General features: G+C 32.4%; 1 protein-coding gene across 1 annotated transcript in view; it reads right to left on the bottom strand.

Moving 5' to 3' along the window:
• Positions 1–15,000, bottom strand: part of Scp2 (Sarcoplasmic calcium-binding protein 2) — an 18,073-nt gene that overhangs the window by 1,505 nt on the left and 1,568 nt on the right. The window lies entirely within an intron of this gene.

Here is a 15,000-nt window from a genome sequence, read left to right as displayed (position 1 = left end):
CTCCCGCGCTCAACACATACCTTTAAAGTGATTATACTGTAGTATAGCTGCTAACATGGGACACTTGATTGGCTATGACGTCATCAGGGGGCGGAGCTTATTTTGCCAGGAATCTTTGCATCGACAATCAAGTAATAATTAAGAAAACAGCGAGTAAATTTAAACGTAAAAAGTTGTTATAAATAAAACAAGTAACACTTTAATAACAAGTAGCATCTAGGAAACAACGAATAGAAATTGTGGCAACGGCACAGAGATGAAAACAAGGTCGAAATTAATGAACTGGAACCGAGCTACTTTGACTCGGACATGAAACACTGAATCTTTTGACGACTGAACGCTGCAAATGATGAGTTACCATTCTTTGTAGCGGATTCTAGTACAGGTATTCTTTCCATCCGTTTTATTCCTGTCTTTAAAGAGGATGGTTTGGTTGAGAATGGGTGTGTGTTACCAGGTTCACTTGTTCTCTTCGAAACTTTTGTTTACTGTATAGGTTAGGGGAAGTTTTGACTGTTTTATAATAATCGAAAAGAAAAAATAACTATATTTCGAACCTTCTGCTGATATGTTAGTGGAATTTTGACTGTTTTGAATAATCTAGAGGAAAAAATAAATAAATTTCGAACCTTTTGCTAATATGTTAGGGGAAGTTTTGACTGTTTTGAATAATTTGAAGGAAAAAATCAATAAATTTCGAAACCTTTTTCTGATACGTTGGGGGGAAGTTTTGACTGTTTTGAATCATATAAAGGAAAAAATCAATAAATTTCGAGCCTTTTACTATGTTATGGTAGTTTTGACTTGTAAAATAATCTAAAATAAAAAATAAATAAATTTCGAACTTTTGCTGATATGTTAGGGTAAGTTTTGACTCTGTTTTGAATAATCTACAGGAAAAAATACATAAATTTCGAACCTTTTGCTAATATGATAGGGAAGTTTTGACTGTTGTAAAATAATCGAAAAGAAAAAATAAATAGATTTCGAACCTTCTGCTAATTTTTAGTGGAAGTTTTGACTGTTGTAAAATAAACTAAAATAAAAACTAAATAAATTTCGAACATTGTGCTGATATGTTTTAGGGAAAGTTTTGACTTGTAAAATAATCTAAAATTAAAATAAATAATTTTCGAACCTTTTGCTGTTATGTTAGGGGAAGTTTTGACTTATGAATAATTCAAAAGAAAAAAAAAATATGAGTGTTTATAATTTACAATGTGTAGGTCGAAAATAAATTTTGCCCAAATATATTTAAACCACGTAGTTAGGTTGAATTAGTTAAGCTTGAAGGAGATTAATCATAATGTGTTAAGAATAACAACAAAAAATGCAACCATTTCTAGTGAACTGCAGGACAAAGGCCTCAGACATGCCTTTATTCGCACCTAGGGTTTGGCAATTTCATCACCACGCTGGCCAACTGCGGGTTGGTGATAGTAGGAGATTTCTGTCTGATCGCTCACAGGAAACCAACCTAGTACGGGTGACCCTGACTAGTACAGCTTTGCTAATGATGGTGATACGCAAACACTTTCACCACATTTAGGAATCTCCACTCGAGAAGGTGTGTTGAACAAGGGGGGGGGGATAAAGTCTACGGACAACACCCGTCATGTTTAGATTCTCCGTCTCTCAAGTAGGGAAGGGAATTTTTTACTTTTGAGCCGTAAAATCTGAGACGAATGAAAGCTGGAATCAGAGGGGACAGGAGAGACGGAGAGTGAGAAAAGTCTTTCTCAACAAGAAGACAGATAATAAACTTGAAGTAAACGGAAGCATTGGAAAGAGATACACTATACATGACGTGTATTAATATACTGCTATACTGTATATGTCCAAGGTTAGAATGGAAGGTAGTATACTAAAACAAGAGGGCTGAAAAATCATTTGGTAGAATATTACCAGATGCCAAACTTGACTGAATTAGATGCCGGTGTTAAATGAGAGAGAGAGAGAGAGAGAGAGAGAGAGAGAGAGAGAGAGAGAGAGAGAGAGAGAGAGAGAGAGAGACAGACAGACAGTAATATATGAAATATATAAAAGAAGCTTATTCATTCGTTTGTGGAGTATAAACCATCGATTTATCAGCACGATATAGCAAAATTAAATTAATAAAAATAATAATAAAATAATTCCCTTGGAAAAATCATCTCTGAAAAAAATACGAATCTTCATTATGAATGATTCATTTGTAGTGAAAAAAAAATTAATACGAATCTTCATAAGAATGATTCATTTATAGTGAAAAACAATTTATACGAATCTTCATTAAGAATGATTCTTTTATAGTGAAAAAAAATACGAATCTTCATTAAGAATGATTCATTTATAGTGAAAAACAATTAATAAGAATCTCCATTAAGAATGATTCATTTATAGTGAAAAACAATTAATAAGAATCTCCATTAAGAATGATTCATTTATAGTGAAAAAAAATACGAATCTTCATTAAGAATGATTCATTTATAGTGAAAAACAATTAATACGAATCTTCATTAAGAATGATTCATTTATAGTGAAAAGAAAATACGAATCTTCATTAAGAACGATTCATTTATAATGAAAAAAATAATACAGATCTTCATTAAGAATGATTCATTCGTAGTGAAATTTTTTTTATACGAATCTTCATTAAGAATGATTCATTTATAGTGAAAAAAATGAATACGAATCTTCATTAAGAATGATTCATTTAGTGAAAAAAAATTAATACGAATCTTCATTATGAATGATTCATACATAGTGAAAAAAATTAATAAACCCCAAAAAATGCTACACTTAAGAAAATCAAAATTTATAACTTTGCAGTAGGCTTACACTCAAGAATAAAAACTCGACGCGTGCGTAGCATTGGGTCACAATGAGACTTGAGAAACCTCACGACAGAATAGGAAATAAAATGTTTTTAAAAAAGACGAAATTTCGACAACTACAAAGAGCTGATGTTAAAGGTAAAATAAATTAGGAAAAAAAAGACAAGTCAATTTGCATGTCTAAAATGAACTCCCCTTTGAAGTTGAACTTAACCGGTATTCTTTCCTGTTTCGTGAATAAATTTAATCTATTCTAACATCCTGTAAAAATCTAAAATATCTTCCAACAAATATCATGTTTTGGGCAGGTCTACCGCACGCACTTCATACACGTTTATACAATGTAATTATTATTATTATTATTATTATTATTATTATTATTATTACAAGCCAAGCTACAACCCTAGTTGGAAAAGCAATATGCTATAAGCCCAAGGGCTCCAATAGGGAAAAATAGCCCAGTGAGGAAAGGAAATAAGGAAATAGATAAATGATGAGAACAAGTTAACAATAAATCATTCTAAAACAGTAACAACGTCAAAACAGATATGTCATATATAAACTATAATAAGACTCATGCTATTGTTTTTTTTTATCTCTCGCTCTCTCCTGCACTAATAGTAAAACCTGTTTAAGATTGCCATTGCATGTTCCACATTATTGGAATGTTTGTGCCATTGTTGCCCTCAACTGTTTGTATATAAGCTCGTTATCTTGTTGAATAAAGTCGCTTACATTCACCTCGCCTTTATGTTGTTATTATTATTATTATTATTATTATTATTAGCTAAGCTACAACCCTAGTTGGAAAAGCAAGATGCTATAAGCCCAAGGGCTCCAATAGGGAAAAATAGCCCAGTGAGGAAAGGAAATAAGGAAATAAATAAATGATGAGAACAAGTTAACCATAAATCATTCTAAAACAGTAACAACGTCAAAACAGATATGTCCTATATAAACTATTAACAATGTTAAAAACAGATATGACATATATAAACTATAAAAAACTCATGCTATTGTTTTATTTATCTCTCGCTCTCTCCTGCACTAATAGAAAAACCTTTTTAAGCTTGCCATTGCATGTTTCACATTGATGGATTTTTTTGTGCCATTGTTGCCCTCAAACATTTGTATATAAGCTCGTTATCTTGTTGAATAAAGTCGCTTACATTCACCTCGCCTTTCTGTTGTTGTTGTTGTTGTTATTATTATTATTATTATTATTATTAGCCAAACTAAAACCATAGCTGGAAAAGCAAGATGCTATAAGCCCAAGGGCCTCAACAGGGAAAAATAGCCCAGTGAGGAAAGGAAAAAGAAAAGAGTTAAATAAACGTTATGAGAAGTAATGAAAAATTAAAATAAAATATTTCAAAAAACACTAACACTATTAATACAGATAATTCCTATATAGACTATAAAAAGACTTACGTCAGCCTGTCGCTAGCTTGCGACACAGGTGTATTCTTTAACCTTTTTTCCACCATAGTTATGGTGAGCAGCTCTTCTAGGAGAAGGGCACTTCAAAATCAAACCATTGTTCTCTATTCTTGGGTAGTGCCGTAGCCTCTGTCTTGTACTGTCTTGGGTTAGAGTTCTCTTGCTTGAGGGTACACTCATGCTCACTATTCTATCTTATTTCTCTTCCTTTTGTTATTTTTTGAAATTTTTATAGTTTATATATGATAGAATTATTTTAATATTGTTACTCTTTTTAAGATATTTTAAATTGTTCATTAATTGTGGTTTATCTATTTTCTTATTTCCTTTCCTCACTGGGCTATTATCCCTGTTGGAGCCCTTCGGCTTATAACATCCTGCTTTTCCAGCTAGGGTTGTAGCTTAGCAAGTAATAACAATAGCACGAGACTCACTTAGTTTTAGGAAAATATTAAGCGAGTTCTATACAGTTCTGTAACTTCAACCGTCTTCAGTTATATAACTGTTATTCAAGTTATTCAAAGTTGAGTATAAGTATAAGTATAAGTATAAGTATAAGTATAAGTATAAGTATAAGTATTAAGTATAAGAAATTTTCTCTACTTCTATAAAGTCATGTCGTTTAATATTTTTAATCCTAACTCCTGTATAATTTCATTTCTGTATTTCATTCAAAATTTAAGCATGATTTCAGCTTTAGGGATGATTGTAAAAGTCAGAGAGGTGCCCCAAAATGAAAAATGAAATGAGAAAGAAAACGAAATTCAAATAATCCTGAAAAGAACAAATACCCTAAAATGAAAAATCAAAGGAGAAAGAAAACGAAAATCAAATAATACTGAAAAAGATGAAATACTCCAAAATGAAAAATTAAAAGAGAAAGAAAACGAAAATCAAATAATTCTGAAAAGATCAAATACCCTAAAATGAAAAATGAAATGAGAAGGAAAACTAAATTTAAATAATTCTTAATAAGATCAAATACCCCAAAATGAAAAATGAAATGAGAAAGAAAACGAAATTCAAATGATTCTGAAAAAGACGAAATACCCCAAAATGAAAAATTACATGGAAAAGAAAACGAAATTTAAATAATTCTGAATAAGATTAAATAAAAAAAAAACTTACATCTCCAACCACACTTACAAAGCCATCCGGAAGACGGATAGCTTTGTTTAACATTTGCATATCAAAACGTGGCTCCTACGGAAATAAACAACGTTACGTAACAAAAAAAAAAAAAAAAAAAAAAAAAGAAAAAAAAAAAAAAAAAAAAAAAAAAAAAACTAGCTCTTGTTTTGTTATTTCACAACTGTAGCTCATCACGGACTTGAAAAAAAAATCAATTCGGTATAATTAGAATCATAATAAAAATATAACTAAAACTACGAGATAGTTTATCAAAACAAGAAGTTCTCTTAACTAATTATAATTAACACAAACGAGAGGATCTGAATGAAAGATGAACGCTAAGTTATCGTACAATTAGTGAAAAGTATCGTATGCAATTCTTGACAATTATATCTCCGATGTTCGTCTGTTTATTCGTCTGTAGCATAAGGAAAACTACAAGAGTTTATGAAAACAAGTTCTCTTAATTACTATCAAGAACAATTCAAATAAATGAGTGAATTTAAATGAAGGATATTCACTCTAAGTTATTATACATTTAGTGAAAAGTATCGTATAACATTCTTGACAATTATATCCCCGATGTTCATCTGTTTATTCGTCTCTTAGAGCGATGACTGATTTGCGGTCAGGGTGAACTGGCCATGAAATTACCATGACCCACAGAGCGATGTCCGAGAGAGAGAGAGAGAGAGAGAGAGAGAGAGAGAGAGAGAGAGAGAGAGAGAGAGAGAGAGAGAGAGAGAGAGAGAGAATTGGTAACCGGACATGACCTACAAACGATAATATTTAGGTTTCGTAGAGCAAAAGAAACTTCAGAAAAGTTCATCCTTCTAATTGAACCTGGGAAAATTTTCATGAAAACGTTCGTCTTTCTGATGAAACTTCCGAAAAAGATCTTCTTTCTATTGGAACCTCTCCCTTAAATGAAACCTCAGAAGGTTCACCCTTCCGCCGTAACCAAAGTAAAGGTTTTATCTCAATATTTAATTCAAGGGTTGGTGTGGCCGGTGTAGTAAAGTCCATGACTGGTGAACGCCAGACTAGGGTTCGAGTCCCTCTCAAACTCCTAGTTTTTTTGGTCCCTGCAACCTCACCACCTTACGAGCTAAGGATGAGGGGTTTGGGGGAGCCTATAGATCTATCTACTGAGTCATCAGCAGTCATTGCCTGGCCCTCCTTGGTCATAGCTTAGGTGGAGAGAGGGAGCTTGGGCGTTGATCATATGTATATACGATCAGTCTCTACTGCATTGTCCTACTTAATAGGGAAATGTCTCGGCCCCTTGCCTCTGCCATTCATGAGCGGCCTTTAAACCTTTAAACTATTGAGACCACAGAACAGTTCATCCACATAATATTCAAGAATTCCATCTGCTTCAGCATTCGTTTCCATCTTTTTTATTTTATTATTATTATTATTATTATTATTATTATTATTATCATTATTATTATTATTATTATTATTATTACTTGCTAAGCTACAACCCTAGTTGGGAAAGCAGGATGCTATAAGCCCAGGGGCCCCACAAGGGAAAACAGCCCGGTGAGGAAAGGAAACAAGGAAAAATAAAGTATTTTAAAAGTGTAAATTACTGACGGCCTGTAACATCAAGGCTTCTGAATTCAGAGGCGGCTGAAGGCTGGTTCATTTTCTTCTGAGAATAGTAGGAATCAACGAAGAATATTAAGTCTTACCTGGAATTCCCGATTCCGAATCGGATGGCAGCCGATGGAATCATCAAGACTAGATCTGGGAATTGTCAGGGTTATTGTCGTAGATATCTTATATAAATAAATATTTTAAGTTATTATAAAGTGACGATAATGATGTGAAAAATTGCTGTTGTTGTTGTTGCTGTTGTTGTTGTTGTTGTTATTATTATTAGCTAAACTACAACCCTATATGGAAAGACAGGATGCTATAAGTCCAAGGGTTCCAATAGGGAAAAATAGCCCAGTGAGGAAATGAAATAAGGGAACAGACAAACTGTAAGAAAAGTAATAAATTATCATTACTTTATCATTCATGAATGGCAGAGACAAGGCACAGAATAATGTCTTATTGACGTAAGCTAGGACCAGGGAGGGCCAAGCAATGGCTACTGATGGCTCAGCAGGTAACCCTAAATGGAACTATCGATCTCAGGGGGTAGCATACTCGAACCCCAGTTCATCAGATCGCCAGACAAGGACGTTTCCGACAGGCTATACATTATTAGATGAGAGATTACGAACATGTTTGAAAACAATAACATTAAAAAAAACTATTTATAAACACATTAGCGATAACTACTTATAGAAAATGTTATGCATAACATAATTAAGCATATGCATAATTACTGAAACAGGATTCGAACCCAAGTCCAACAGATGGCTAGGCAGGGACAATCCAATAGGCGATAGATTAACAGATGAGAAAAATAAATTGTAATTCTGAAAACAATAACATAAAAAAAAAAAAAAAAAAAAAAAACGATTTATAGACACATTAGCGATAAGAAGGTAGAGTGCATGTTATGCATAAAATTATCATCCCCGTTGGAGCCCCTGGGCTTATAGCATCCTGCTTTTCCTACTAGGGTTGTAGCTTAGCAAGTAATAATAATAATGATAATAATAATAATAATAATAATAATAATGATAATAATAATGATGATAATAATAATAATGATAATAATAATAATATTAATATTATAATAATAATAATAACAATAATAATAATAATGATAATAACAATAATACTATTAATAATAATAATAATAATAATAATAATAATAATAACAACAACAATTTCAATAATAATAATAATAATAATAATAATAATAATAATAATAATAATAATAAATGCAAAATTACCGAAAGCATCGTGGGCCTTTAACCAGGGTTAGGGAAGGGGTGCCAAATTATGTTGCCGAAAAATACCTGACCTCATTCTCATTTAGGGTGTGGGGTTTCGCCCGGGCCGAAGAGGGAAATGGAAATTGGAGAAGCTCTGGCAAGAATTCTGCTGTTCGGGTCTGCTGGAGATTTACTCTCAGCTTATGGGAAATGGATAAAATATGGGATGGAATCGTAGCCGACTTCGCTAACAATGGGATTGCAAATTTGCAATGAATGCCGCGGGGAGGGGGAAGGGGGGGGGGGGGGATTGCAAGGCGAAGTATGATCAGTATTGGCAGTTGAATCGTATGTTATTTGGAATGGTTTAAGTGATATTCTTCTTACTGTGTTATTAAGGTAATATTTATTGTTTTTGGAATCCTAAATTTAGATTTATTGATAAACTCAGAAACTGATGGTTATGGAGAAGTGGTCTCCACTGTATAATAAAGAGCAAGTGTTTGGATATATATATATATATATATATATATATATATATATATATATATATATATATATATATATATATGTATATATACATATATATAAATATATATATATGTGTGTATATATACATACACTCATATATATATATATATATATATATATATATATATATATATATATATACACACACATATATATGTGTGTGTCTATCTACATACACACACACACACATATATATATATATATATAATTTATATATATATAAATTATATATAGAGTATATATATATAAATTATATATACAGTATATATATATATATATATATATATATATATATATATATATATATATATCGGTCACGCTAAGCTCACTTCGTCTTTCGGGTAGGGATGAGAGGAAGTAGTCATACCCTGGTAAGAGGGGTTTGCGTGTGCTTTTGTGTGAATATGTTAATATTTAGCCGTCATTTATCACGGGTCGTGTATACTAGTAGAAAATAATTGCTTCGAGTTAAAAATTTCATTCAAATTGTAATCAAACATAATTGCATGAATAAAATGATTAAGCTTTCCGCAGTAATTTGAATATCAGTAAATAAAAATTGAAAATAATTATATTAAATTATTTTTTCCATATCTAAACCATATCTTATGGTCATCCAATTGGACCTGAATTTTTATTGTTGTTTGATTCAATAATTTTCAAGCTATCTCTGAGATGAAATCCTAATTCAAACAGATGATTCTAATAATTCATTTATAATCCTTGGAAGGATTTACTGACATCCTTCAATGACATCTTCCTCCATTTCAAATTTTCTATTACATTATTTTTGTATTATTCTCTATCTCCTCAAGTTTTGTAGTTGTCATTTTTTGTAACATTCTATTTATCTCTTCAGGTTATTTTGTTCTCACAATGTGTTTCTTTTCTTCTCTTTATCTTCTGTTACCGAGTCAGGTTTCTGTTTCTATTTCCTATGTAATTTTACCCTTTCCTTTCTTTCTGTTTCCTTTCCATTACCTATCTCGAGTCTGTACATAAATCTTTGTCATTATAGAGTCTTTATATAGATTATATTTGCTATTTTTCCTCTTAAACTCAATCTCTATTTTCGTATGCCATTATATCGTGTTCATCTACATTATAATCTTCTCTCGTTACAGATACACTTAAAAATGTGCATTAAAAAACGTTAAATACCTGGCAACATTTATTTCAGGATTTTTACCGTTTTAAATACAGATATATTGACGTTAATAAGTGATATTTACGGTCACTAACCCGGAAAAGATAATAACAAAGTAGGGTAAAATTACGGTCGCCTGCATTTTACAGAAATACGTCTGAGAACAATATATTTTTACGGAGAATTTACGATTAAAAATACGTTTTTTTTTAGTGTATCTTTATTCTAATCCTTTCTACTGTAATTGAGGTAAATTTCCATTCTCTTCATCGTCTTTATTTCCTCTTTTTTATCCTCAATTGTGATTTGCTTTCAACATCCTTTCTTCCTAGTCCTTTCTCTCTTTTATACGAGTCGATATCTTCCACGCTAACCATTCCACGAAGCCAAAATTTCCCCGTTCTCGGTTGTTTGTGCTCAGATTTCGCTTTAGCGGGGCGATAATAACTATTTTCTTTTCTGGAAGGACCCACGCCATAACTATAATTCTTGGCAATGGCAGTAATGGATAAAGTTTCACGCTTAGCCTCACGTGTTTATACTACGAATTAACTTTAATGAATCGTATGTGTACGTGCGTATGTCAATGCAGGGGGATAAGATAATCCTTAGGAAATGACGATCACACACACACACACACACACACACACACACACACTGATCAACTACCTACACATCAACAAATAGTCAATTATCCATACAAGGATTCATTTCAGTCAATATGCTAAGAAAACATATTCGAATTTCAGTCAATTTATAAATTGTCTGCAAATTTTAGCTGAATTTTCAATTGACTGGGTGAACCAGGCAATTCACATATTGCCTGAAAAAGTTCAGTCACTTTACGAACTGTCTGGATTCAGATATTACATGTAACATATATAAGAACACGTTCTTATTATCATTATTATTATTATTATTATTATTACTATTATTATTTGCTACGCTACAACCCTAGTTGGAAAAGCAGAAGGCTATAAGCCTAGGCGCCCCAACAGGGAAAATAGCCCAGTGAAGAAAGGAAACAAGGATAATTGAAATATTTTAAGAAGAGTAACAGCATTAAAATAAATATTTCCTATGTAAACTATAAAAACTTTAACAAAACAAGAGGAAGAGAAATCCGATAGAATAGTGTGCCTGAGGGTACCCTTAAGCAAGGGAACTCTAGCCTACGACAGTGAAAAACCATGGTACAGAGGTTATGGCACTACCCAAGACTAGAGAACAATGGTTTGATTTTGGAGTGTCCTTCTCCTAGAAATTAGAATGATGTGCATCGCTTGATTCTCCTTATTACTTATCAAGATCAATGACCCCACACACTGAGACTTCTGGTGTGCACGCTACAGCAAGGTCTGTAGAGACCAGTATTTTTCATTGGCTATGCAGTCTCCCTGCAGGTTGAACAAAACCTGGATTGTGGCGGCCTATTACAAAAGTCTCTGTCTTGCGATCTGCTGTATTGGACATCGAGACCCGCTCGAGTTCGATAGGTTTTTTTTTTTTTTTTTTTTTTTTTTTTTGGCAGTGTCTGCAACCTCACCATCTCTGTCTTGATTTAGAGTTCTCTTGCTTGAGGATACAATCGGGCACACTATTCTATCTTATTTCTCTGTCTTGCGATCTGCTGGATTGGGCATCGAGACACGCTCAAGCTCGATAGTTTTTTTTTTTTTTTTTTTTTTTGCAGTGTCTGCAACCTCACCATCTCTGTCTTGATTTAGAGTTCTCTTGCTTGAGGGTACAATCGGGTACACTATTCTATCTAATTTCTCTGTCTTGCGATCTGCTGGATTGGGCATCGAGACACGCTCAAGCTCGATAGTTTTTTTTTTTTTTTTTTTTTTTTTTTTGCAGTGTCTGCAACCCCACCATCCCTATGAACTAAGCTTGTATGGTTTATAGGAACCTATAGATCTATTATTTCCTCTTTTTATTACTTTGTGCTTGATATATTTTTCCTTTCCTATAATTCCATTAAAACCAAAACTAGTCAGATCCCATGAATTACGAACGCCAATTTCATTCCACTCGCAAATTTCCGATTTCCAGTATCGAGGAAGTCATCAGTGATTCCATATTTTTCATTTTTCTTTTCATATCATATTTTTGTTATTGATCTATCGACAGATATGTGGGAATTACTCATCGCATATTACGAATTTCCTTCTTTTTTCTCTTTTTTTTTATTGGATGTAATTCCCGACAATTTCGTAAATGAAGGGGATAAATATGTCAGTTGTCTCTAAGTGGTGCCAGAAAACGCCAAATCAATCAATGAATCTAAGTAGTGCCATAACCTCTGTACCACGGTCTTCCACTGTCTTGGGCTAGAGTTCTCTTGCTTGAGGGTACAATCGGGCACACTATTCTATCTTATATCTCGTCCTTTTGCTTTGTTAAAGTTTTTATAGTTTATATGGGTAATGTTTATGTTAATGGTACTGTTCTCAAAATATTCTACTTCTCCTTTTTTCCTTTCCTCACTGGGCTATTTTCCCTGTTGGAGCCCCTAGGCTTATAGCATCCTGCTTTTCCAACTAGGATTTTAGCTTAGCAAATAATAATACTAATAATAATAATAATAATAATAATAATAATAATAATAATAATGAGTGATGTGGTAGCCTATTAGAAACGTCTCTGCCTGGTGATCTACTGGTCTGGGGTTCGAGACCCGCTCAAACTCAATAGTTACTTGTAGTGTCTCCAACCTCACGCTCATTAAGAGCTAGAGATGGGGATTTGGGTGAGCCTCTATAAGTCTACCAGGTGATTCATAACTCTCACAATGACCTTAAATAACATTATATGGGAGTCTGTCAAAGTCCAATATAGCAGATTTTTTTTCCCTTCCATTAGCATTGGATTACGATTCCAATATAGTCACGTTCGATTGATATTGGATTTTGAGTAAAATGATTTATGTGAACTGATTTACCATGTACCATAGTTGACGTATTGAAAATCTTAATATATCGTATAAATTTATAATCACTAGTATTGCTACACACACATACGTACACACACATATACATACATACATACACACACACACACACACACACATATATATATATATATATATATATATATATATATATATATATATATATATATATATATACAGTATATCCCTCTTTGAGTGGGGATCCCTTACCGTGGTGAAAGGGTTTGCGTATTGCCATGATCAGCAAAGTTGTACTATTCAGAGCCACCCATAAGAGTATCGTTTACTGTGATAAATGAGTAAAAAATCTCCCACCATCACCAATCAGCAGTTGGCCAGCGTGGTGATGAAAACTAGCCAAACCCCAGACATGAGGTCATGTCTGAGGCCTTTGTCTTAGTGTGGACTAGAAACGGTTGTATTTGTTGTTGTTGTATATATATTAGTAATATAAAAGAGGGTCAGGGCGGTATTTCTCATAGTTTTAGAGAGGCCAGTGTGGAATGGAATAACACTGGTCCCGGGATCAGCAATTACAAAATTAAACTGTTTTATTATATTTACGTATGGGACAAAATTTTCCACTAAAAAAAAGAGGTATTTCCATTGGAAAACCCCCTTTTTCCTCGGTATTAACACTTATTTTCACTGCAAATAAAAGGTTAGTGATATATATATATAAATATGTATATATATACAGATATGTATATATATATACATACACACACACATATATATATATATATATATATATATATATATATATATATATATATATATATATATATACATATATGTATATATATACATAAATATATATATATATATATATATATATATATATATATATATATATGTATATATATATATATATATATATATATATATATATATATATATATATATATATATATATATATATCCACACACATACATACATACTCAATTACACTCCCCCAAGAAAGATTAGTTCACCAAACTTTCAACTGGGCTCCACAAGGCACTAAGAGAGTTGGAAGACCCGTGCCTACATAGCTGAGGACTATGAAGCGTGAAGTAGATGATGATGAATGGAGAAATATTGATTTAAAAGCCCAAGATAGAGACGACTGGCGAAATCTAACCGAGGCCCTTTGCGTCAATAGCCGTAGGAGGAGATGATGATGATGAATTTTATGCTGATTGAGAAACTGGTCTGATTTATGCTATTATAGCTGATGTAGATAGGAAAGGCCAAGAGACTTTACGGATTCCTGTTCAGCATCATCGATTTTGCTGCCATAGCAGAACAAAGTTCTGAATTTGCATTTCTAAACTCATCCATTTCAGGATACGGTGAGAACTTAATGGAAATATCCTCGAAATCAAGAATTTCTTTTTACGAAATATTTCGCTGATCTAACCGTAGCCAGAGACACAAAGAGATTCCCGTTTAAATTAAATTCAACCAAATCTATGTCATCTGTGACAGATAGAATCCCATTCATATCAAAGTTGAGAAAATAAATAAAACGTTGCATATTGTGATACGTTTTTTGGAACCCATAAAAACGTTAGGGCTAACAGAAATATACAACGTTTTTAAAACTCGACTTAGCGCAGTATACAGATAATCAATCTATTCAAACTAGAAATATAATTTAAGAAAGTAAATAAAACGTTGTATATTCTCATACGTTTTTTATAACTCATAAAAACGTTAGGGCTAATAGAAATGTACGTTTTTAAAACTTGTCGTAGCGCAGTCTACAGATAACCAATCCATTCTAACTAGAAATCAAAGTTGAGAAAATATATAAAACGTTGCATATTCTCCTACATTTTTTTAGAACCCATAAAAACGTTCGTAAGGCTAACAGAAATGGACAAAGTTTTTAAAACTTGTCTTAGCGCAGTCTACAGATAATCAATCTATTCAAACTAGAAATCAAAGTTAAGAAAGTAATAAAACGTTGTATATTCTCCTACGTTTTTAGAACCCATAAAAACGTTCGTAAGACTAACATAAATGTACAACGTTTTTAAACCTCCTCCAAGCGCAGTCTACGGATAATCAATCTATTCAAACTAGAAATCAAAATTGAGAAAATAAATTATAGGTTGTATATTATCATACGAAATCAAAGTTGAGAAAATAAATAA

Source organism: Palaemon carinicauda, chromosome 23, assembly GCF_036898095.1.
Source record: "Palaemon carinicauda isolate YSFRI2023 chromosome 23, ASM3689809v2, whole genome shotgun sequence".
NCBI classification, from domain to species: domain Eukaryota; kingdom Metazoa; phylum Arthropoda; class Malacostraca; order Decapoda; family Palaemonidae; genus Palaemon; species Palaemon carinicauda.
The sequence above is the reverse complement of the archived record's forward strand: the minus strand, read 5'-3'. Positions and strand labels throughout refer to the sequence as shown.